The sequence below is a fragment of the Varroa destructor genome, unplaced genomic scaffold, assembly GCF_002443255.2.
Source record: "Varroa destructor unplaced genomic scaffold, Vdes_3.0 BEIS01000004.1, whole genome shotgun sequence".
NCBI classification, from domain to species: Eukaryota; Metazoa; Arthropoda; class Arachnida; order Mesostigmata; family Varroidae; genus Varroa; species Varroa destructor.
Genome location: NW_019211457.1, coordinates 2,852,498 through 2,879,104, shown reverse-complemented (window position 1 = coordinate 2,879,104; position 26,607 = coordinate 2,852,498). Strand labels below are relative to the sequence as shown.

Below are 26,607 nucleotides of genomic sequence, written 5' to 3'. Positions count from 1 at the left end.
ATAGTTACATGCGAACATCAAAATAAGGCCGTAGACATTTTACAACAGATATTTCATATCAACAAGCCTCTCTGAGCAAGCTCCGAAGTGATTACCGTAAAAAGCTTGTTTATAACTATATCGTGTTTGTACTGTTTATTTTTAATGTGTTCCTATTTGCCATTTCGATACTGTTTGATCATTCCATCGTGTGGATAAACTAATAAGAGAAAACTATGTAGATTTGGGTTCGTCATTGCGTAGTAATAATAAAGACAACAAAATATGATCGGGTATAATAGAAAAGCAGTCTGTTTCTATAACGCTGGATAACCAGAGCGTTTGCGCTTCTTTTGCAGCTGAATCAATGTGTATGTGTATTGAATATACAAATTAAAAACACACACAGTTGCGAAATTGGGGAAGGCATTTTTTGATTCGTTGCTCAAGGTCTAGGAACAGACCCATCACTCCCCACCCGCTTCGTTGCTGGTAGAATAACAAGATGTAAACAGACGAGCTAGTAACTCTAAGTGATGCCTGGTTAGTAATATAGAAGACCAAGAATAAAAAATAGCTCTTCGGTTTATCATTGGAAGGGACTCAAGTTGTGTACTCAACACGGATTGAACGAATATAAATAAACATCCGTGTGATACCCTAAACGTTGACATGATCACCGCAGTTCTAATTATTGACTAAGGTAGTGCATAGTTTTCTCTCTAATATGAAGGCTTCTAGCAGAACAGGAACTCGGGTCATTGCCATCCAGGGCTTTTATATTGTGGAGCTTTAGTCTTATTAGGCTTATTTACTTAAGCTTCAGTTAAGTTGATAAACTCCTTCAAACAAAAGAATAATAAAAATATAGATCTACGTTAATGACATTTTGAAAATTCCATATATATGTGTATATACATATATACATGGAATTCACGTAAAAAAGAAAGCACAAATAGAGTATTAAATTAATAACATATTTTAGAGGTAAAAACAAGCTGCCCCTCCTTCTATCTCAGATTCGCCTACTGATGTCTACCGCGTGAGGATCGACGTTTAATATTGAATACGATTATCGAATGGCGGCAACCACTTGATCCGTGTAATGAAGACCGATATCATATATATATATATATATATATATAATATGCACCCACTTTTAGCTTCTTCTTTTTTTCACACGTGCTCGGCTTCAATTATTACTCACAGAGTACGCCGGCCAGGGTGACTAAGGCGCATCTCCGAGTGCGCTACTATGAATATGTAGCCGTCGCTGGTTTCAATTCCGGGGTCAGCATATGCTTAGCGTGGCATTCCGTAGGTCTGTTGAAGAATCAACCCAGCTAAGCTGAGCAATGAGGTTTTTATACTTGCAATAACAAAAGCTGATTTTAGTCCATTTTGGATTAATTACACAGCGAAAATAAAGAAGAATGATACATTTATGACAAGCTAAAAAAAGATATTTTTGGGGATATCTTGTATATATGCGGTTAAAAAAAGCGTAGTTATGGGAAAGTTAAGCTGAGAGATAAAACTACCTCTGAGGTTAGTACTGTCTTGGTCTTATCTTTGCTTCACTGCAATAAAAACAAGTCTATGATAAAATTATCAATACTGAAAGCCGCTAATAAAGTGCAGCCGCAACAATAGCCAGACCGTAGCTACAGGCGACCCACTTCATTCTCTTAAACATACATCTTAAGCCAACATACGAGTAATAGTTATTTTTTAAAGGTTTTTCATATTCAACGCTTAGTTTATCACTAGTCAAGTATAAAAAAGTCAATTGCTATACCTTAAGGGTTTTTTCAAACTAGAAACATTTACCAACATCGTTCTGCCTCTAACTCATGTTTGGCCAGAAAAAAGCAGGAGGAACAGCTTGATATAGGTGTTTGGCGAGAATCCTGTAGTTGGGAGCACTGCTCCAATTTCAGGAACGGTATCTTCGACTTCGAAAGAGGTACGTATTCCGTTCGATTCTTCGTATTCGATGACAAGCGCTTCGAGCCATTTTTGAAGGCGGATAAGTGGTATTTTAGGCTTTCAAATTTGTCGCCATATTGGATTGTGTTCGCAGCTTTTTGACATCGAAAAAGCTGTACAATAAAAAAAGGCGTTGAAGTGCTCTTGCCTCACCACTTGAGATACCCACTGCAGCTGAATCGAAAATAACAGTGAAATTTTGTGACATCATCATGATAGTACGCCAATAAGGAAAAACGTTAGATTTCCAATGCTGTGTAAGATTGGATTATTAACCAACGGAAACCTATAGAAGAGACGGGAGATGAAACCGGCCATTAACTATACGCCAGCTACCCTGAAGGAAGTCAGATCGAAGCGACATTCGTAGTCGTTTGTGATTTCCTTCGTCATTCGCTTCGCATATCGTCTCGGTATGTTTTTATCATTGAACTGTAAATTACTAAGTTCACCTAGTCTCGATCTGGGCTTTTCAGTGTGTTCAACGAAGCCTTGAACAGCTTGAAGTCGTCTAAAGTTAAGCTAGACTCCACCATGCCACGAACATCTACCGCAAAGTCGAAGTTCAACAAAGGCACTACCACAAGGTGAGGCGTCCAAAGTTAATGCGGCCAACGAGGAAAGCTACTGGCAAAGAACTGTAATAAATCTTTATGGGTTTTGCCTATAACGATAGGTTGCAACAGTAAGCTATATCCGCATATGGTAAATTTCTGTGCTAAATGCATTGAATTAGAATAGTTCATCAGTTTAGTATACTGCAACCAGCGGGCACTTTGCGGCTGATCTCTTGCGCGGCCAAACGGAAAATTGACGTTTGTTCCGTATCTGATGGATAACGGGCTTAATTTGGTGCCAAGCGGAGGTGATGAGGTCGATCATACACCATGCAGTCCAGTACAAATACACCAGAAAATGATACGTTTCTACTGGTGTATATATAATTAAATTCCCGAAATGTACAGCGCTGCTTCAGAACCTGATGTAGGTTTGACGTTATTTACTGCAGCAGGACGGGATTAGCAGTGTTATAAGCTATGCTTTGATACCTAAACAACACGCTAGCTATCAGAATTGGTTCGTTAGATGTGCATCGACGCTGAAAAATAATGGCTCGGAGCTATTGGTACTTGAATATTTGACGTATAATCCATGCTTTCCCAGATTCGATACGAGAAATTATCGTCTGGGATTCCAGTCGTAATGTCCGCTCGTCTGTGAGCAACACTAATTAATGAGATTCTTTAATCCTGTGATTAGGTAACTCGACAGGTGACGGCTATTTAGGCCAGAAGGAAATGTAACCACGCGACCGGCCCTGCGAAGATTCTATGTAAGGCAATAACTAAGACTACTAGATTTGAGGGCCTTTCGACAAAAAAACACGAAATGTTTCACTATTACCGACCATTTAAATTGGCGAATTTTTGAGCCGTTACATTTTGCTTGTAAAATTAGGTGACGCGTAGTAGTAATAAACGTAGGATGTTCACTTGTTTTTATCTCCATATAATTACTATTATTTGTTTTAGATAATAAGCAATATATTACGTAGTACCACAATGGCAAAAAAAACTGATACGGTTCCCAATTATGCTGTATGCGTATGACAGATCTGACACAAGCAGTTGTTACATCAACATAAATTACTGATTTTATTTCAACCGAATACTGGAGATACGTTCATGGCTCCCTTGCGAAAACTCTACAGGTATTGTGTGTGCGAAATGAAGCCCCTGACGCTATCAGTTCAGCGTACATAAACTCTAAGAATACCAATGCTCGTAACTCTGATACTATAAACTATTCTAATGGGAGCAGCCCGCATTTAACTCAAGTATTAATACGGAACATACGTAAGTAAAGACTTAAAATTCGTAAGCTTAAGGCTCGGTGGGAGAGTATGCCGTAAGGCCTCAAATAGCGGCCTTCAGTTTCACAGATGGAGACAACCGGAGGGTCTAGCCACTCCGACAGATACCTTGTCAGAGGATGGCCTTATGTTGAGTTAGAACTATGTGCCTGACTAGGCAATGATTACCAAAACACCTTGCTAAGACAGTTTACCATTAGCTGACTTTTTGAACATCTAAGGAAATCGCCTTTATATCACTTGCAGCCGTTGTACGCACTGGTTAGAGAGGCACTGTGATCAATCTTGTAAAGAAGATTAGGTAGGAATGACGGTTGTGAAATAGAGGATAACACAAACTTCTAATAATTTTATGGGTATCTTCGACAAAAACCCTTGTGCGGCTTGGACGATTTAGTCTTCGGTATATCAGAATGAACCCCCTCGTCGGGCGGTGACAATGTCCAAAATGAGTCATTTCGGTTTTTTCACCCAGCAAAAAACACGTCGAAGCTTCAAATTTTTCGAAAAATGTTTTTCTTTCATTATGTATTCGCGATCATTCTTCACGATCTTTTTTTTATCTATCAACTATTTTATGTGTTTTTTTTCTTAGCAGAAATTCTTTGCGTCTGATGTTGAGGCATCTGTCTGACTACGCTTTGAAACCCTTCTAACACTCAAATATACGATTATTAATATCATTTGCCAGTAATTAGAAAAGGCGATGATTCGTCAGAGCGAGGTGTGGCGAATGTGATGTCCGTAACAGGGCTTTTCATTTAATTTTTTTTTTTAGGACGGCTTATACAGTATTTGCCACGTGCGGCTTAACCCTGTCTTAGAGAAGGATAGCCTTGTATCGTTTATTTTGTCCTATGAAATAGCCTCTTTCAATCGTTGCAATTGAGTTCTATTGAGATTCTTGTTTTCGATCCTTGTTGATCCAGTGTACAAGACCATTGTAGTCCCACAAAACGCGAACCATTGCCTTTTTGGGATGGAGATTCGGTACTTCGGCATAGGCGTAACGGCCGGAGTTACCCCTTGTTTGTTCCCTGCCGTTCAACGACGTCGGGATACCACTTCCCATAAGCAGCGATTTCTTATTTATAACAATCTGTTATTGTGGCTGCACGTTACTTCGGACTGGGTAAATTGTTGAGGGGCGATGAAAAGTCGTTCTTCTTTGTGATTCGTGAGGTGTCCAAGCTTCTAATTTCTTAACCCCTAAAGCGCTGCTTGTCTATAATCATATGACTGCAGCTCACTTGTTCGCCAATCCATGAATTGTCTGCCCGCCGTTTTTTTGAAAATGATCTCAGTCAGCAGCCAAGGTAACAGACGAAAACGACATTTTTTAAAAACGACTTTTAACCCAGTAATTTGATTTTATTAAAATTACCGTATATCAATTTTAGTTTACTATAAATTAGGTTAACTATGCCTAATTCTTGGCGTTGTTCTTAAATAGCTTTAATGATTGTCTTGGTTTTATTTTCATAGTCCTGTTCACCTAAATGCGTGCCGAAAGGTATGAGTAGCAGCTACCATTCAGACTCATAGAAAACGTCATGTTTTTGAGAGATTATCACGGTTCATGATCGAAAGAAGTAGGGTACAATTTTCTGTCACTGCTAGTCACCTTAAATTATTTTCCTGCTAACGAAAATACTTATTAGTAGAACTTACGATGATTGCTTAATACTGAAAATTGACTTCATAAAATGAACAAATTTCCCAGTTACTAAAAATGCGATCAATATATTTTAATTTGCCCCACATTTCACGTCCCTCAGCTTTCATAGCTAGTCCCGTTCGAATCATTTGGTCGTGTTAATTCAGAGGCTAATTTTGCTAAACTATAGGGTTAGCAGCTTAGGGGGTTTCAATTAGTGCTAGACAACACATACCATCAGCCTTTTGCGTTTCCGACAAATTACATCTGCCATTTTATTTGCAAACTTTCTTAATTTTCAGTAGAGCATGCGAACCGTGCCGATTAACGCCAATTACCACATAACTTATTTACGTTCTCCCTAAGTTAGGCGGGAAGTGGCGAATAAAAAAGTAAGTTGAATAGTTTGTAACGATATAGTAACGGTAATTGGAGACAAATAAAGTGCAAAACAGGAAGTGTAACCATACAAGTTCAATTGTGTGTGTCGTTGGCGACCTCTGGATTCTTTTATTTAGAAACTAATACTAACCGACTAGTAGAAAGTACTGGTAATATGGAAAAGGGAAAAATCATTGTTTGTTTTCCAAAACATAGGGACACTACGTATCTTCTTGATACAAAGAGCATTCATTTCGACGATGATAGAAGTTACACGAAAAAGCGTGAGAAAATAATTTTTGTTGCCTACGAGGAAAGGATCTGAAATCGATTATGGCCAATAGATTTTTTAATGTCAAGCAAACAATGGTTGGATGCTTTTTTTTTCTAAGTTTAACCGTCTTTGTCTTTATTGAGCAATCGTTGAACGTTACTGTATGACGCTTTATCCATCGTACAACAAACGCTATGGCTGCAATAGCTTTGATATGTATCTACCTGATATCAAAGACAAATATTGGTAAAAAAAAAAGTCGGTATTTTGTTTATGTTAGGCGTTTGATAAACGGCGAAAGGTATTTTTTAACATCTTACTTATTGGCTGTTAAGCATAAGGCAAATAGATATTCTATATATCCTGCAAAGGTTTTCATCGAATGTGCAGAAAATTGCGAGGCAATTTTGAAAATTTCAATCAGAAATGCTTTTAAAAATGTTTAAATATTTAAAAAATTTATTTAAACAAGCCTATGGAGACTTATAGTGAAAAGAAAGATATCGATTTTAGATAAGATTTATTATTATTATTATTATGAAAGTTATAAGGTAAATGTAGCTGACGAGAAACATGATAAAATATGGGCAAACGTACGAAAAAGGCTAAAGGGTGGTCTAACAAAATTGACTCAAGGAAAACGAGGGAAAGTACTATGAGAGCTTCTTCTGTGCCCTTAATAGTCTCCGCAAATAAAAAATTCAAATCATTTTGAAGAAAGACTAAATGATATATATATTGCTTTAGGTAATTAAGGTCGCTCTCATTAATTATGAAACACGCATTAGCCACTGCGATCATTGTGACTACTATGAACTCCCGTATGAATAGGGCATTTAAGTGGTGGCAAAAAAAAAGCGATTTCATTTGTTTCTATTAATTCCACTTAACTAAACGAACGCTCCAAATAGCAGAAGTTCATATATAGTCTCAAGCTGGTATCGTATTTAACAAATCAATGTTATGGCTATTGCGACAGTCCGCCTGAGTGCCGCTTTTACGTCGTCGCCATGAAGTCAGATTGCGCACTGATGTAACCATTACCTCAGTAGAATTCCAACATCGAATCAGCTTTAACCGTTTTAAATATAACTAAAGTAGAACGAGCAATAGCGCTGTTTAATAAGTCCGCAAGAGTTTTACTCTGACCCAGAATGAACTTATCTAGCTACGGAAGTATATGTGATTAAGGGGCGCCAAATTATAACAACCCCACCTTTAACAAAAATGTAAGCAAAAGTTCACAATAAACTTGCTATAAACGAATTCGTTTATGGTAATTAACGATTCGCTGTTAGAAGCAATAGTTATGCAAAATGTAGTCGTTAACGGATAGATTTGATCGAAGCAACAGTACGGTAGGGGGTCCTTAGAGCAGTCGAAAAAAAAAAGCAGTGGTTTCAAAGCAAGCTTTTGCAACGATAACCGATAAAATTAATTCATACTCCTTTATTACGCAGAGTATCCTACAGTCACAACAGGGCAACAGTGTCTGGTTATGATAAAATATTATGCTAAAATGAACATAAAAAAGCGACGAAGTGTGTATGTTAAGCTTATGAAAGGTACCCCTTAATCGAATGTTGAAGTAACAAATAAATAAAACTATACGAATCATTGTAAAATTTTTAGTTTAATAACAAATAAAAAAAAATAGGTAGTTTAATGCTTGTGAAACGACCTTGATCAATTACGAAGCGTTGGCAATTCAAGGATCTCACAATCGAAGACTTCGTCATCCTGATACGCTAACTCAGGATTTGTTTACGTAGTAGAAAAACGGATCCGATAACTACACCTGAATATAAAACGTTGGTCATACCAGCTTATTTTTCTCATATAGTTGCTCAGAGATCATAAAGCCTATTTCGCTCTGTGCCAATGGCGCACTTTGCGATCAAGTAGGTTTCAGTTACCACGTTTAAGTAATAGATTCCACACGGTATTCCACAGTTCTTCCAACTGTCAGCATAACTTTAGAACTCTACAATGGCAATAGTTTGCAACTCTGCCATGCATAGTACTCTAGCTCTGTCATCGCTCATAGATAATGTTAAGCTTTTTCCTTTTAGGCTTTTCCCGAACCTGAAGGCTAGCAAAGCCTCGCAGTGGCTCTAGTGAATTAAAGGGGTTAAGGCATCACAGGCAGTAAGTTTTTCGCAGGGTCGCGAGGTACGAGGTGATGCTTTACCGTGATGAGGGACTGAGAATCTGTGTTCTCTGACTTCAGGCCTCTTTTGAAAAACAGTATTACGCAATCTTTTTGAGAATACTTCTCGGTGACAGAAGACCCAGTCCGCACCAATGAAAAAATAAGGACATGGATTTATAGTCTTTTTTCGGTCTAAGCTCGTCATTTAGTGATACTTAAGTGATTGTGCTTCTAATCGAACGTTGGTGTAAGCTCCGGGCGAGATGATTCGGCGATGCTGCGTCGTATTTGCTTGGCTTCCTTGAATGTCTTGCTTTGTATTCGCTGTGACAGGCTGCTCAGAACTAGGATTGCCTTTAAGGCTTTCTTTTCCATCGTGAAAATGTTGATACAACTCGACGTTCAGCATAGATTTATGATGTACTTCTTACGCCCTTCTTGAGCACTCAGAACGTAATTTCCGTAAAAGCGAAACATGATCGAAGGTTACCCACTTTAAAACGTGCGCAAAATACAAAGGCACTCATTCGATTGCCTCAAATTCTGACCATGGATAGGGCATAGGCAGGCAGTTGTGGCACCCACAAGTTCAACCACAGGTTGGCTTTATGTTAATAAAACCTGAAATTTTTATCGATAGCTTTTTAACACAATGGCACCAATTATTCCTGTTTTCTCTGTTGCGACCTCAACAGTATTTATATTGACCACGGCTAGAACCTCGAACACCATTCTAGGTCGTTTCTTCAATAGGACAACTTGAGGAACTCTGAAATCCTCTTGGAAGATTGGGCACGCTACGAACATTACAAATACAGATAAAATCTCTCTGCTTCAAGAAGTCAATTCATGCCGAGTCTCTGACTGCAGACTTCTCTGTGTTCGCTGCATGTTCTACGCAAAAAAAACGAGAATAAAGATATATTTATTACGTTACGCCTTTCAGTTTCTTCCTGCCCCTTTTAACTCTTTCTTCTTTCTCTACATCTTTACACGTTTACAACTTTAACTAAATACAATTTGTTCTCTTTCGTCAAATTGTAGGGAAGTTGACGAACAGGCCAAAAGCACAGAGAGCTTAACGCATAAACATGCCTGAGCGCAGTATTTTTTAGTATGTTCAGTGTCATGAAACGTCTCTATATACTGCAATTGACGCTCGTTTCGGTTTGAAATATGTCTAGTCGACAAGTGGACCAATTCAATGGAACGCCTTACCTAAACATCAACCAGCAGACGATGCGACAAGAAAAGTGCATTTGTTATGGTAGTCTATGTAGCGAGAGATTTTGTGTAGCGTTTTGCATCTTGAGCGTGCCTTCACATAGCAGATCCGTAAAGAATTAAGACATCCGTCATCATTCGACCTAGTTGAATTTGCTTGAAGACCGCTATTCATGATCTCAAAGATCAATGTGGGTGCAACAATGCCAGAGCGATGACAATGATGGGAACTGGCTTGAAGGACGTGCAAACAAAGATTCATTGGTACCAATGATGGAGACAGTGGTAAAAACCGAGACCCAATTTGCTTCTGCATCATACAAGATAACCCGCCAAAAGGGATACAGCTTTAATTTTCGCTTCACTAAAATAAGGCAGTGTAATCTTAACTAAGAAGTTACTCAAAATGTTAGGTTGCGCTAGAACTGTGAGCTAATGTAGATTGTTCCGCTATTTTGTAGATTGTAATCGGCAAGCCATATTTGCTTGTCGACAATTATTCACGGAAATATCTGTCGGTAAATTCGATCCGAGCAATAATTCAGCTTTCTCCTTACTAACACCTGAAAGCAATAAGCTAATTATTATTCAGGCCTTTCGGCAAATAGTTTTGCCATCCAGATACGAACGAAGTCAGATCATTTTATCTATACAGCGTACAACGCTGTGTTCGGACTCAGTAGCCTCAAAGCATTTTACTCAATAGGTCTATGGTTCGTTTTAACTGAAACTTGTAGGAAGTGTCGTAGCGTAAATTATTTCAGCACACATGTACTTTGATTGGAAACACTGCTTCAATCGTGAACGTCAAAACATGCTGCTACAGATAAAGTATATTCCCGTTTATTCCTCATTGGTTAATAAAGATCAACTAGTTGTAAACAATAAAACCGCTTGCTGATCACCTAGCTTTAAAATCATTGAAATCCACGATCGCCGAAAGCTGTTTTCGGTAAAATTGTCAAAAATACTGACATGATCAAGTCTACCAAACAGGGTTCAGGATATAAAGTAAACTGATTCAGCATAATAGGACCACAGGGGATGATTATTTGACCGGTCTACAGCGACCCATTGCGCCTGATTAAGCTGCGTTTTGGTTTTTTTAAGAACAAATAAAATGTTTCAAATTATGCTTGGTATATTTGTTCTCTATAAACTCTATTTTATCTAGATATCTACTAAAGTTCTATAAACTCACTTGTTTTCGTCTTCCTCAGATATGCTTTATAAAGAAAAAAAAAAAACACTTACTAGTTTAAGCGCTCACTGAAATATTCGTAAATGTTCTAACTGCAAAGGTGATTATTTGTACCAAGATTTTCAGTTGTGTAGAAAAATGTTATACTTTCATTTGTTACAGTTCAGTACTATTTCGGTATATAATTTGCCCCATTAACGTTTAGATAAACCAGATAAAAAGCAAACCTTTACTTTGCCCCTAGGCTCTCACCGCAACGGAACGGCCGATAGAGGCGAAGCGACATTAACAAAAAGTAAATTTTACTTCATGCGTAATTTTCTCAATCTAAACAGGCTTTTTCCCACGATCATATATACACCGACGTTAAATTTGCCGAATTTTTCATCCGCTCGAACTGTAGCCAGTAGAATGGCTATAAATGTTTCATGGTCTCCTTCATGGGAAAAATACCTATTAATTGAACACTGTTACCTTTCAGGGATTGGCCTAGAATTTTGAAAACAGCCCGTACAACGAGTGTACATAACATGTAATGGGTTAACAGCGTACGCACAACTCGAATTGTCTTTTCGGGTGAAAGCTGTGTACATCTAGGTCTAGTACGTGCGTCCAGATTATTTTCCGTGCCTGTGGCTCTCGGATCTTATTTACACGCATCGTGACGTCGAACAATGTATAACATCCTAAACAAAGACGTAATTCGAAAAATTTTCGAATTTAGCACACTGAACACCAAATGTCCCGACCTTGCAAACTCCGCTTTCGACTGTTGCCCTCACACTGTACCAGTTGCCATGAATGCTCTATATAATCTCTGCATTTCGTGAGTAGATTCGCTCTAGATTATATCACTTTTGTCGTATTTCAATGAGACTAGTCGGCCTAGTACACAAACGCCTGTCGCTCGTCTGAGTTTTCCATGTTATAGCTTGCCCCTGCACGAATATACGTGCAATGCTTGTAGTGCTCATGCAAGCGTGGCTGTTAGTCGATGATATTTTGGATGCAGTGTCCTCTCGTTCGAAGGGCCTGATGGTCACCTGCTCTAATCCGGGCGGGCCACATAGAAGCGTGTTCCTTCACGCGCAAATCCAGTGAAAAGCGCAGAAACGATAATCACCATTGGACCACTTTTTGCTGTTTGCCGAAAACAAAAAAAGATAACCCAAATTGCCGTAATTATAATTTAATTATGAGGCATGGCTACAAATGTAGCAAACATTCATGTGTACTCCCTGGTAGACAGATTAGTACCTATAGGCAGGGGAAACTTTTTTCTGGTTATCAACCAGGCGATAGCAATAATCATTTAAAAGGCATAAGTACGTCTGAACTTGAATCAATTGCTTAGAACGTTCACCTAGAATTGGCATCCTGAGTTGTCCTGATTATAGAATATAGCACACACCAAAAATAGTCCTAGGGGAATAACAAGCAAACTAGTAGGATGGAAATAATTGTTCTATCAATAGTTTAGCTAACCCTTTAAATTGTTTAAGTTGTTATAATATTGACAAAATTTTAAAATTTAATTACATCGTGTATCGCCATAAGGGCTAGTGTCATATTTAAACTAGTACGTATTATATAGCAAGGAAATTAGAGGTATTCAGGTCGTTCTCGAATTTTCCCCTACCAAAACCGCCAATTTTCGAACGCACACTACTGAAGCATTGCAAATGAATTGATGTTAGACTTCATTATTATATAGCGACCCTCCTTTCTTAGATGCATTAATTTTTCTTTCCGCTTCTATCCTTTCTATCCTGTTTCAGATACCAGTGTCGTGCTGTCCCACAGCTAATATATGATTCGCAACTCTTCAATTAATAGAAGCTCCTGTTTTACCTATGCCGATCCTTGTCAACCCTGGTCTCGCTCGCTTTAGAAGTCTGTCGCAAAGAGCAGGATGTGAAGCTGTAATCCCCTTACATAGCTGTGGGGCTACCGAGATATCGTTCCTTCTTTTCGCCCGACAAGGGGGAGAAAAAAACAGAAGAAGGACATGGTTCAAGGTAACAATATGCATAATTAGGCCCCATGCTCGGCACGGAAATAGTTGTAAACTGAATCTACGTTGCCTTTTCCGCCTTGCGCCGCAGAACGTGCTGTCGAGAGCAAAATATGGTAACTATACTCCCAATAAAAACAGTTAACAATTTAATTAAATGGATCACTAGGTGATGTATCGTATTAGTACTCTCGTAACAGGCACAAATAGCCGACTTCAGACAATGGATTTATTAAGTTTTAGCCGCTTCCAATGGAACAGTGCCTCAGCCGGTATCGTAAACCCGGAAACGTAACTTAACAAACTGAACAATAATTCTACATATTTCCATTAATCATGAATGCTATTTTCCCTATGCGATTCGATGATCGTACTAATTATTATGTGCCTCCAAGGGAGGTCTGAAACAAGATGCATGTTACTCGTCCATAACTAGAACGTCGGCCAGAAATGACTGGAATATGCGGTAACGAGTTTATTTCCAGGGTGCCCATAGTTCCCTATGGAGTTTCGGAGATACTAATCTCCGTGTTGCTCAGATGTGGTCGTCAGACTGGCTTCCGAAGACCCTTGCGATGTCTGCCTTTGTCACCAGCTCTAAATTCTTTCATCTAGGAGTTTTTTCCCTATTGCCCGTATTACCTTGACGGCCACGTTCAACTTTGGCTACCTCCAATCCCTTCTGTAAGCAAACGGCAGCAAAGCAGATAAGGCATAAAACTCGATGAATTTAGTTGAAACGCGGGTTGACACGGCCAATCTCTTTCGGAAGCGGGAGTGCTAATATCAAGGTCTAGCAGGATTCGATGCTGTCCGTCAGTCTTCGGTTCTTTTCGTTCCTTTGTAATCAGACTATAGCTATTTGCCATCTTGTGTCCGAAGACATGCGCCAAGAAGAAACAGGTGCTAATAAAAAAAAAAAAAAAACTAGTTTTGGGAGCTGAAGAGGATTTGCCTGTCATCTAAACTTAATATAACCAAATCTCGTGTCACAGATAAAGTAACAGAGCTTGGCAAAGGGCTCCCCAAGGCTTGTGAGATTTCACTGGTGCAGGTGCTTGATCTACTTCAAGCGACTGATATATTAGCAAGTGGTGTTACATTGGTGGCATGCCAAAAAAAGAGCCGGCCATCAACGCACTTTTCGGACAGATTTTATTATCTAAGTATACGTATGCAGGAAATGAGGAAAAAAATACGAGCTGGCAAACGGAAATGCGTTTTTAAAGCAAGCAAATACATATTGGCCTTGTTAAGGCATACACATCACAAACTATGCCGCAATCGGAGCTGCGGAAAGCGTAACCGGAAAAGAAATTACAACGAAACGCAATGGGTCACACGCTTGGCGATTCCATGGATTATCTTGGATATTTTTTTAAAGTTAAAAACCGAACCAAATACGAATTATTACTTCTCCACTGCTAAATAATACGCTTTTTTGGCAAGGTATTTTAATGTTTGTTAGAGCTTCCGCTATCAAGTTGTACATGTCAGCCGAGTGGCTCATTCACAAATATCTTTTAACTCTTATAACGGATTAGTATACTAATTATACATATATACACAGACATACATATATATACGGACATATATACATAACTATATTCCGCAAAGCCTCCTCCACATCTATATGTAAGCAAATAATTTAATGATAGTAATTAATCATTTAATAGGGTTAATTGGAAACCTCTAGCCAACCGTAAGTACACTTGTTTCTTTAATTGTATGTACACATATAGGATCAAGTAAATATTTTTTGTTCTTTTTGGCTTTCTCTTGGGCGTTTACACGCAAATGCCTCCTTCGGTGTAGCCTTACAAGATGCCTTCCGACAAATTCGCGTTCATTCCCCACAGATGATCCCTCGAATAACCTGATGTATAATAAACTGACGTTTCTTTTCCGCACAATATTGCATGAGCAACCGCATGTGGAATACTCCGGTTGTCAGATCCTATGATCTCCTGAACAATTCATGTGTTCTCCTTTCGGGATTTCAATGGATCATCCACTCAAAGCTGTTCGCCGGCTTGGTAATAGCCTGTGGCTGATCAGGCGCCTTTCGTTAAAGCCATACGTTTCTCACATAACAACTTATTGAACGCGACCGAAGCTCAGTCTCTAGTGAAAATGCATCGCCGCTAGGACTGACGCACTTGTACAGGTTTTAAAAAAGGTGCAGTGCAGAACTTGCAGACGAAAAACCGGCTACTAAGTTTTATTTATATAGTATTCTATAGCATTATCTATTACTATTATAACTAAAAAAATCTACTACACTATGTTTATGTTACACGGTTATTATTTCCCGAATAAATATACACACATATCTATAAGTAAATAAAGTAAAAGTTTTTAATGTCCACCTGCGGATCTGAATATTGCTTACATCGATAGCGACTGAAAAAGGCAATTTAATTTATTCCATAATATACTTTCATTCCCATATATATGGTCTAATGGGGTATACGCCTATTGCTTGCAGAAGAAGAATGATCAAACTATAGAAATTCATGCTAGTCTTCTGGGCACTTTCTAGACGCAACTGATAATCGCGGCAGCGTTGCGACAGTAGGAAATTGAATGATTTTTACGCGGAACGGTATTCTGTCCAAAGGGACCACGGAGCGGGTCGCCTGATTTGGCAGCCAGCATCAGCATCTGTTGATTGTTTAATGTTTTCAATTATCCTTCTATGATAGCTTTCTGTTTGTTAGATTCACAATGAAGTCGGTTGAATTCCGGCGCGTTCTTGTTATAAAACTATAGTCGAACAATAGTGATGAGTCAGACCTACTTCCGACTCATGGTTGTTTTTGGCTAGGTCCTTGGCAGGTTTATAGCCTGCCGTATTTATCATGTAAGTTACTATAACTGTAGATAACTCAATAAGGTCACTTCCTCCGCATAATATTTGTACGCGTTTCATTGACTCCGTTGTATGGATGACATGCTAACTAGAATTGAGGTATATTTAGTAGTGTTTTGTTATATGCGCTTAGTGTTTTCTCCCGTGCTGAGGACAAGCCTCTCGCTAACAGTAGGCTTTAAATGAGCAATTCGCAGTTAATCTTTACTCTCCGCAAAGAATCAATATTTACTGTTCGAATCTCGTGCTATATTTATCGTATTGCTCTGCGCAAAATTCGTTTTCGTTCTTCTTGGATATATAATTATCTTCAATAATAGACATGTAGCATCTAACCCACTGAACCAAGCATAAATAGGCAAATTCGTACTTTAAAAAAATGCAGCTCGTACACTTAATACACTTGGCCATACATTTCCAAATGATCCAAAGTAGGCGACATAAAACTACTCCGTTTGTAAATGTCTGTTTATTTCAATAGCACATATAGATAATTTGTCAAGAAACGATATCAACGCCAACAGTGAATTAAAGCGGTTTCATAGCTTCACACGACAACATCACCATTTACAGCCTAGCATTTCTACATACCTCAAGCTATTTATGAAGAACGATGGAAATTTCAAAGTAATTTTAGCCCCCAAACGCAGCATGTTTTTGTCGACCAATTTCTGCTCAGTTGTTCGATTATAGTGTAAACTATCCCTTTATGCCGCCTTGCTCTAATGGTCTGCTAGGACAAAAAAACGACTTGCCGCGCTTGTTTTTATTTGCCCGTCCCGGGCCATTCTGACCGAGTGTACTATTGTAAGATTAATAGGTTTACTTATCTCTCTACCCGACGGCCTACCCTCTATTATCTATACGTGGTGCAGCCATCACGAGTATTGGGGCCGCGTACTCGCTAACGGACCAGCATCTATAATGAGTGCGATAGCTGCGACGCCGGGTCGGTCGCTGAGCTGATCCGGAACATGCGAACACGGTACCCAATTCGTGTCACCGTGGATGCAGTCAGCAAGGCTAGATCTCACGTTTATTGATCATCTTGCCCTGCTTCCCTACAGTTATTGCCCAGAAACTCGTAAAATACGTGTACTCAGCTGACGACTTCATTCTTCAAAATGTTTGACCAGCATGCAACACGTTTATATGCGTAATAGCGCTAATCTTTACCGTATCAGAATAATATATCGATAATATCATAGTGTTTGAGTGATGCATGATCAAAGCCGACGGTCGTGCATTAAAATAAACCACACAGTATAAGCAGTACCTGTTTATACTTCGAGCAAAAGCACAAGTTGTAGGCATAAAATATAGGCCATAATATACGACATAATGCAATCATACCTATATATCTATATGAAAATGACAGAATAGTATCTTCTACAAGTCCACCCATGATTACTGTGTGCTATTAGTGGTCAAGCCCAATGCAGGCCAGCGCGAACGATGCCAAGACTTTATCAGCGCTCAATGTCGTTGACATCTTGCGTGGAAGCATGTGTGGGTATTTAAAGCGGGATCGCGTCTCCTGCAATTGGACTTTCGAACGTATGCCATAGATTAAATGTCTTCATAATGGGTAGAACCTTCTAAATTACATTACCTCTGTGAATTCGGAGCTTTGAATCCCTGTGCTCCAGTGTTGACGTACAATGTGATCTGTGGCTCAACGGGTTCCCAACGATGGGAAATTCAAATAAAATGAACGCGTCATAACTCCGCTGTGGGCTGGATTTAAAACCGATAAAAAACTGTGCCGCAGAAGCCGGCCTCTGAATGTATATTTTGGCTCCAGCGAGTGGCCTTTCTAGGAAGATCACAGTTGCGTATGCAGTGATCGTATAGCGCCTCTCTGCTTCAAGCACCGAGCAAGCGGAGCTCAATGTATATCTAACGAAGTCGCTGCACGTCCTTAGGTACAGCTGTTTATTGCTATTCTAGAATGGCGTTATCACTGCTGGAACTAAGCAGGACAGTTTTTCAAGGGAAATTTTTAGGGGATCTAGATTAAGGGAACATTACTAAATTCCGAGAAACGGGCCACGCCGGTACCATCCAACAAGATGGCCAGGAACACTATAAAACGCACAAGATTCAACCATTTCTAGTGTGAAAGTTTAGGAAATTTTGTATTATAATCATCAAAGAGTAAGCTAACTAACCATTTTTCCAGATTCAGAAGTAAACAACTAAAGGCAAAACATTACTTTTTTAACATTTATGTTGACGAATGGCTGTCTCGACCTCTTAAGTGGTCCTTTTTCTGTTTTTTGAGGTATCTAGGATGACTATTACGTCGCTTGTAGGCGTATATAAATCATATGATGAGCCAGTAACGCGGCGTTTTCTAGACAAATGCCCCTTTTTAAGGTCCACAGCCTCACGATCTCGTTGTGAAGTGTGGTAGGATAGCTAGGTAGATAAAGCGGATTGTAACTGGCCACTCTCTTCAAGGCCATATTTTAGAATTATGATGTTGAAATCGGAGTGAAATATTTAGATCTGTCTGAGGAGATTGGACGAGGAATATTATATTGCACCAGTAGTTACAAAAGACTAGAGGCACTAAGTTCTGTATCTTGACGCGGGCTGGAACATTGTGCAGCTCCTAAGGTAAACGTTTTCTAAAAATAGATGAATCTGTATATGTAAGCTGTTTCAAGTTCCGGGCTGTGCTAGTCATCACTCCGTTATATTAGTATTAGTATAACCAGACAGAAAACGCAATACAATTGTAGTATTTGGCCTTTAGGCATTCGAGGCTCCTTAATTTCGACCACATCTGTTCTCTTAACAACATCAAGGTTTTTTTTGACTCCTGTCGAAATAGATATACATTTACAGTGCCTGTTCTACAATAATAAACGTAGCGTTAATAATTTTGTCGGATTTTGTATCGCCTATCTAACAATCGACTTTAATTGATGACCCTTTCGTTCACGTGGCAAAATACGAATGTGGTTTCATGGCGCAAGTGACAGGCCTGGAAAGCGTCCAAAGAGAATCCGCAAAATTCTACACAGAGAACCAGAACGAGGTACATGGAAGGAAATTAAATGGGGCTATGTCTTACAGCACTCAGGCCCATTTAGGACGAAAGAATGAATTCGAGCAAAGAGAACAGACGATATCGACTGCGTGTTGCACGGAGACCGACACATCAGTTCTTGAGGTAGTCGATTTCGATGATGTTCCTTGATTGCTTTCTTTTTCGCTCTCTCTGTCACTCATTAATGCGCGCGTTCTTTCTATCGAGATACCATCTCATTCGAGAGTTTTTCTCCCGGTTAAAGCGAGTTTCCCTTTTAGTTTTCCTGAAGCCACTACTCTGCTTCGTAATGACATTCATCAGGAAAAAGCACGCCTGAGGGCTCCTCGCCGGTTTAGAGCAGAGGCAGGGGTTAAGAAACCGACTGAAAGGGGAAGTTGCTCCGTCAGGGCGAAACTTACATGGAATAGAATCGCTGGGACATATCTAGTTGTAGTCACAAACGAAGAACTAATGATAAAGCTGACAATGCAAAGTACGAATGACTGATGCGGGAGACCAAGAACAACCAAGCCCTATTCCATCCCAATTTTGCACATATTGTTTCGGTGATACAGGATTTCCTATCACTTCATAACTACATGAAATACTGTAGAAGGATACTTCTAACATTTCTAGCCTAGTACAGAGCCATCGCAGAGGGCAGCGACGGCCCTGTACTTCAACTTACCTTTCCTAACGTCTTATTCCTATAACTTCAAAGGCTTTTCATTATTCACTTATTCACTTCAAAGGCTCTCCACCAGCTGTGCCATGTTTTTTTTATTTGCTTATGAGTTCTTTCTCACCCAGCCAGTCCAACTCACTTCTGGGTAAGCTTCCTCGTAGCACAGGTTCCGTGCTAAATATCTTATCTTGCGTCTTTCCATTTCTGCCACTATCTTCGAAGTGTCTCAAGCGCCTTCTTCATTACTTCGGTTCTCTTGTACGAGGCTCTTATCAAGCCAGCTAGAGGTTTCATTTAGCTGGCTCCCAAAGGCAGCGTGTCTGCTAACTTATCCCGATTAGCCGACGGTGTGTATAGGTGTGCATATGTGTACGTTCCGGCCGATAATGGAGCGTCGTTGGCCTTGACGGCCCTTTCTGTTTACTATATTTGCGCGTTCTCAATGTTTTGTATTGACAGCGTAACACTGCTGCGGATATAAAGGCAATCTGTTGAAAAGTGGGATAGGTGTTGACGATATTTGTTGAGGACGGCTTATTTCGCGGACAAACACATGTCCTTATGCTCTGCTTCTAGCACTCTTTTGCACACACACACAAAACTGCTTACAAACAGCAAGCTACACACCGCCTGGTTGCCTTGTCTAACTCCTTCATTTTTCTGTTGCCCCCATACCTGGAAAGCTAGAAGCTCCCTAACCGCGTCCGCCTATCTGTACCGTGTCCCGCTCAGTTTTCGGTGTACGTTGTTTTTATCGTTGTCATCTAGGTCTGGCGTAAGATCTGAACATCTCGAGGCGTCTTTTAAAACTCTTCTAATTGTCATATTGTTACCCCAGTAGTCTAACTAGTTGCTCTTTACCGTTTTCTTATTTAGAATCATCTTTGTCACAGGAAGGAAATCGACCATTTTGAAGACTGGAATCCGGTTCGCCTTTTACTGTTTTAACATACGTGACGCCCTTTGTACAAATTAATCTCTTTATTGCGAGTGGCGAAATGAAAAAGCTACAGACAATGTAGCATAAACGACTACATTTTCTATTACTGCGTTTCTTCCGCCAGGGTCCCTACTCTGTCGTGAATGAACAGGCAGGATACCTTAAAGTAAAAAGCTAATAGGATACAGGAAAAATATAAAGTTTAACAGGCGGGAACGCAACAGATATGAAGTAATATTGGCTGAATGCTATCAACACAAAGAACCGGCTTCGCTGTGCCCTATCCTTAAAAAATCATATTAATTCATTTTTTGTTCCTAATCTTATTGTTTTCTTCGCTCACATTCGAGATAATTTTCCATCTTTGGCTAATGTGAAGTCGTCAGCTCTTCGTAGCGGCTTTGACCAAGAAAAAAGAAGGAGTCCACAGAAAACCTTATAAAGCAGCCGTCCTCAAAACGAGCCTTGCCCTCTTTTCGCTGTGAATTCTCGCTAAATTTTATTGACGAAGATATCATACCAAAAGAACGAACTTGAGAATAGAAGGCAGAGAGATCGACCAAAAGCGAGTTTATGCCTATAGAGATCTTCTCCCCTTCTGGAACTCTGGTTGTTTGCTGTTTCAGTACTGCTCATTAAAGGCAGCCGCCAGCAGTAAGGAATTGCGCTGTAATAAAGTAGCTCTTTTCATCATGTTAGGCCAACTCTTCTGGCTCTTTGGGCCTTCTCATGAGCCGAGCAGCGAAGAACTCGCCAATGATTGTGCGTGCGCTCTAAGCCAAAACGATTACGTTCCACGATCATCCGTCTCGCCACTACTTCTACTACAGTTTCGCTGAGCGGGCTAGAATCGACGATAGAAAGAGAAAAGGGCAAATTGTGATAGCTGACAGCTGTCTGCTAGCAGCCTTCACTTCGGAAGAATTTTTTAGCAAGGGGCCTGGCAAGCTGGCGGCAACGACCTACCATTCTATCTCTTCGGCTGTTTCTCCAGTAAAGTTTGGAAATAAGCACTCGCAAGCAGAGAATCTGTTCCTCTCCTCCCTTAAATCCCCCCCCCTCGACGTCCAGTCCCGAGGCCGAAACGACGGAACAAAGGATCTAGCTGCGAGATGATGAACATGCGAAGGACCATGTGGGGGCTAGAGAAGAAAAACGAAACACACCGAATTAGGAAATTACAAGCGGAAGCTGGAAGTCGTTGGCTGCCATTTTGTCCGCCTGCAGTTATTTCAGAGAGCCCGCGGTCTTCCGCTCCCCCCGGGAGGGCATAACACAGCCTGTTCGCTGTCTTCTGCTGTCGCATTCGCGGCCAGCGCACGGCTAACCGATTTGGCATTAGTGCAATGTCGTTGTTGTAGACATTGAAACGTCATAGCTGAAAGGCCGGTTGTCGATTTGCTTCAAGAGGGATGTTGTTGTGCGACGGGACTGTCTGTTACTTCAATCGATCTATAGGGTATTACATTTGATTTAGTCAATTTGAAGGCTCACGGAGTAACTAGAATGTTTGAAGCGTCAATGGAGCGTTGTGATATGACACAAACAACCTACATGGAGTAGTTAAGATAGTGAAGTGTAACAAACATAGTGAAAATGGACTGTTTCTGGGGCTGATTAGTCTAGATATGTTATGAGCGTTCCATCAGAGATGCTGAAGAGCATTTGATATTTCGGGCTGAACAGAGATGGTAGAACTGGATGCTAGAAGATCTTATTATATGAACGCTTAGTGAGAAGGAAACGATTTTGCAGTCACTGCCAACTTCACAAATCAAAAAAATTCCTAGGCTTTTCTTCGCATGAATATGTACTTTTCCATTAAAGTGGCCGAAGGAACTGCTTGTCTTCCAAAATACATACTAATGATTTTCTTTTGATCATTACTCCATGATCCATTTTTTTCTTTCTTAACGAAAGTATTTGTATATGTAAGTCGAATTTAAAACCGATGTTTAGAGATGAAAATTAATATTTTTCAAAAAAATTCTCAAAAAAAAAGGAATTATTATTACGATGATAGGGAATCTTCTCTGCAAGGAAATGACAGAAACTTTACAGAAACGTCTTGCTCAGTAAAACTGGGTTCGGTTTAATACGACGGGCAAATAAAAAGCAAACGTTACCAGTTTATATTTTATTCTGCATATTTTTTCTAGCCCCGAAGTAATAAAGGTTGCTAAACGTTACCCGGCAACTAGGATCTGCACCGGTCTTTGCATCACGCATAACAGCTACTGATTCGAAGAACTGGATAAAAATGCTTTAAAGTGACGGTGCAGATAACCGAAAACTTGAATGCTAACGAAACCTCAGTTCTGAAATAGCATTCATATTAATCAGAAGCTTTCGAATTTTTCGATCTTATTCGCGAATGCTACGTCCATTCAGGGAACAAAGAGCATCAAAATTAACAAAAAAGTGTCACCCATATAGGCGAACGCGACGAGCTACAATTCCTGCTCTAGAATGCTTAAAGCACGCAAGCTAATAAGTTATTTACAACTGCGCCTGGTGATTGGTCGATGGCCGTTGCTAGCCTTTGGATGCAGCCAGGATATCTATACGTACCTGAAGCCGTTACCCGCCCCACGACGTCGTCCTTTCTTTCAATGAAGGACGGAGGATATGCGCTGCTGCTGCTATTTTTAGTAACGTTAGCTGCGGCGAAAGATCGGCCGCAAACTCTTCTGCCCACTAAACGGCGGCAATCAGCCTTTTGAAATGAAGCTTAGTGGCGCGAAACCGGTAGCAGTTGGCTCCCTTTCGTCCCTTATTTAACAAGTGACGAATCCTGAAACGAAGATATCCAGCTGACTAGACGACGAAGCGGCAGTGGCACCGGCTGACAGGCGATTGACGCGTAGTACCATCAGACGAAACGATTGTTTGCTGTTTATTCTCGCAGATACCACACATCTTTCTCCGCCTCCACCATATGTCACAACTTTCCGTAGTTGAGAAACTTGTTGCTATCTTCTTCCGCTGATTCGTTTGTCACCCTTCCTGCTGTTACTACGACTATTGAATTCGTCGACTCTTTCTCCGCTTGTTTCTTCTGCTACTGCCGCCTTAAAGGCTTTTTGTTTTTTCTGCCTTTAGGAAAAACAGCGATAGCGAGAAGGAAAAGCACATAAGTGAGACTAGAAGCTGCATCTTTTCTGATGTTTGTTAAGGAAAGCCACTAGGACTGACATCGTAGAACTAGGACTAGGCTTATTCTTATCTGCTTGTTCCCAGTGTATGACGATGCGATTTGAGAGCGTTTACGAGAAGTGTTAGCGATTAGAAATGTAGGTTGAGTTATGTTATTGTTATACAATCAATATTTTTATTTTAGCTCTCAGTTGTCCTAGAAGATACGCTGCCGCCGTAAACGTCTCTTAAAGGATATACGAATCAAAATGATATAGTTAGAGCATGAGAATGGTTAGGAAAAAGACTATAAGCCTGTGATACTGCGTTTTATAGGATTGTGACAATATACTACCTTCGCTGATGTTTATGCATACTCCATTCGCAGACTGGTGATGTTCGGTAGCTATGTGGGCGGCTTAGAGATGGGAAAATCATGGACCACCACTAATTAAAACGATAAACATGACGAGTACCGTAATCCGTATGATCAGTAATTATTTAGCGCGCAGACTTTCACGGCGTAAAGTTCAAATCCATTATTACCTTTTCAATTTCAGATAGAGATTTAATTTCATACTCACAACAATAGAGTTACGTCGTATGTGTTGCCTCATTTTTGAGCAGTTTCTAAAAGTGCGCTATCAAGCAAGCGTCACCAGCTTCACCGATGTGAACTCAGACCGCGTCGCTTCATCTGCTCCGGCGTGTCGTGGATGGAACAACATGACCCAATGATGCAAAAGCCTAAACGGTTTTTTTCCGCTTCATCCCGATATCTTCTAATCACGTAAAAACATATGGTAGTTGTATCACGATATCGTCGAGGATACATGGAACCGTAGATAAATTTCTGAACCTTTCAGGATTTTTTCGCCTAACTCACAAGCTTCCCGCGATCATTCTCGACTTTACTGTCGTCTTTTAGGCTATGCTATCGCCGCTCTTGCGGTCCGTGTTACGCCTGATATCGAGATGGGATTAATTATTCCATAACCTGTGTATATGTCTTTGAAGCTGAGGGAAGTTTGTCAGCTGATGGTCTTCTAGGCACGTTGTGTTTCCTCCGTTTTATTTGGTCTTTTATATAGAACGCGGAAACGGCAATTTATTTCAGACGAACCCTTCGGTGTTCCAGCTGACGAACGAATTGAAACGTTTTCGAATCAGAGTGTACCAATATATACAGCCAGTGCCGTGTCCTTTCGCTACCGATGAATGTTCGTGACGCTCATGATTAGGTTGGCGAAATGATCGATAGCAAGCTGGCATCAATAGGAGGAAGTATCTGTGAGTTTCCAGTTTGTATGAGGCCGGTGAGTAACCAAATTACAAGAGTCCACGTATCGGGTTGCCTAAACTGCTCTTGGGGCGCTCGTAGCAGACGACGTTAACTACCCCTCCCACCCTCCTTTAGGTAAATTCATCCTTCACTAGGGCGGAAAGTATAGAGAGCATTTTCTACCACAAACGTTGATATTTGTGGGCTAGTAATGACTGTACGATATCCAGGATAATTGTGTTGTCATATGTAGATTCTCCCTTCCATCATGTTACGAATGAGTACCAAACGTTTTCCAGCATCTGCCGTTAGTTTGAAGTTCCGTCGAATGCGGGTGAGGCCCCAAACGCGATTCCGACGGTGCATGCGGCCGGGGGACGGGGGGTGTACATAATAAGTGGGTGGGCCATTGCGATGCGACAAAACTTCGAGTTCCAATTCAGCTGACTCTATAGTTTGCGAGTTGCATCTGCTTAGTATGCTTACGGTAGCACAGAGTTGTATACCAATAGTCCCATTTAAAGCAAGAAGAGCATGGCAGATAAATCGCTGTAAAGGATCATTCATATGATCGGCTAGATACAACGGCCGTGAACAGTGTCATGAAGTTAGGATGACATTGGGGAAGCACAAGATCAGTTTGCAGGTCACTAAAGATGGTATGATTATTCCAGGAACTGCTGTAAAAAACGTATATTCTTTGGAGGTCTCAAACTATTTTACGTTAGTGTTTTTAAAAATTATTTTTAATGTGTTTTTTTTTGTTTTAGTATTAAACTAGAATTGAAATTGTTTTTGTAGCATTCCCAGTCATGTATCAATATGCTTTTAACAGCAATTTAGTTAAAAAGAATCTAAATTTAATTTGCCCAATAAAACTATAGAAATACAATGCCATTTTTGACTCGTTTAGGTAGACTGGCTAAACATTTGGCTAAAAAAAAGGGCGTGGGCCACATTTTTGAACCACACCAATGATGCATAAACACTACAAAAACTGTGAACAAATTCAAATTCCTTTATATAATATTTTATAGCTTCCTACTACGACGAATAGCTAAGATCTATGCAAAGCCCGTTAGTCAAAAGAAGACCGTCAATGAGGGGGAAAATCACAAACGGAAACAAATAGGCTTTTCAGGCTTATTGGCTAAAATGGCTTACTAATCTGATTTGTTCGAAACGTGCCAAAAGTCTCTAAAGTATAAGCCCGAATTTCAGGCACGAAAATAGTGTAATTTTAAAAACAGATCGAATAAGGGGAAAAATCCGATTTTTTGTACATTTCATAGTTAACTTTGCTGAACTTTTATATATTTACACGTGCTGTATATATAAATAAATGTGACGTGGTGATCGCGTTTGTCGAAAGAAATCCATCGAGAAGGCAGATTTTTCAACATATAATAGAAAAGGAAAGCTTGTCATTTAATCTGCTTTCGGATTTCGGCACAGCTCATTATCAAAGGCCAACATCAGCAAGGTCGCTACGGCTTGGTATGGCCCGTTCTTTTCTAGAGTAGGCACGCTTCGAATGTGTTTATAGGTTCGAAATAGAAAATGTTAGTGTTGGTAAAACAGCAGACGCCAATGATTAGTATGCTACCTAGTGGATTTGTATATGTATAACATGGAAGCAACGATAACGAACAAAACATAACGACTGATGTCTTCCGTCCATACGAATGAAAATTACTTGCTTCCAGTTAAGAAATGCATTTTAATGCAGCCACTATTTCGCCAACAGTCGCATCGCTATGTTGCCCCGGTCAGGTAGTAGTGCTAAGTGTACACGAGTTCAGTTTAAAGTACTATGCCTTAGATACCGGTCTAGTGTACGCTCTATACGGTCAGTACTGATTCATTTAGCCTGTAGCTCAAGCAGGCCAAACCGGGGTCATAGAATATG

The 26,607-nt window shown here is 40.1% G+C and overlaps 1 long non-coding RNA gene across 6 annotated transcripts in view; it reads right to left on the bottom strand.

The window, feature by feature from the left end:
- Nucleotides 1-26,607, bottom strand: part of LOC111249467 (uncharacterized) — a 38,098-nt gene that overhangs the window by 10,139 nt on the left and 1,352 nt on the right. Inside the window, exons 3-5 of one of the 6 annotated variants that reach the window (XR_015326601.1) lie at nt 24,001-25,375; nt 23,772-23,834; nt 14,124-23,377 (exon numbers count right to left, since the gene is read on the bottom strand). This is a non-coding gene — a long non-coding RNA (uncharacterized LOC111249467). Of the gene's footprint in view, nt 1-12,937; nt 13,427-14,123; nt 25,379-26,607 lie in introns of those variants that run through there. The other 5 variants (XR_015326597.1, XR_015326600.1, XR_015326599.1 and 2 more) reach the window with 5 other exon arrangements.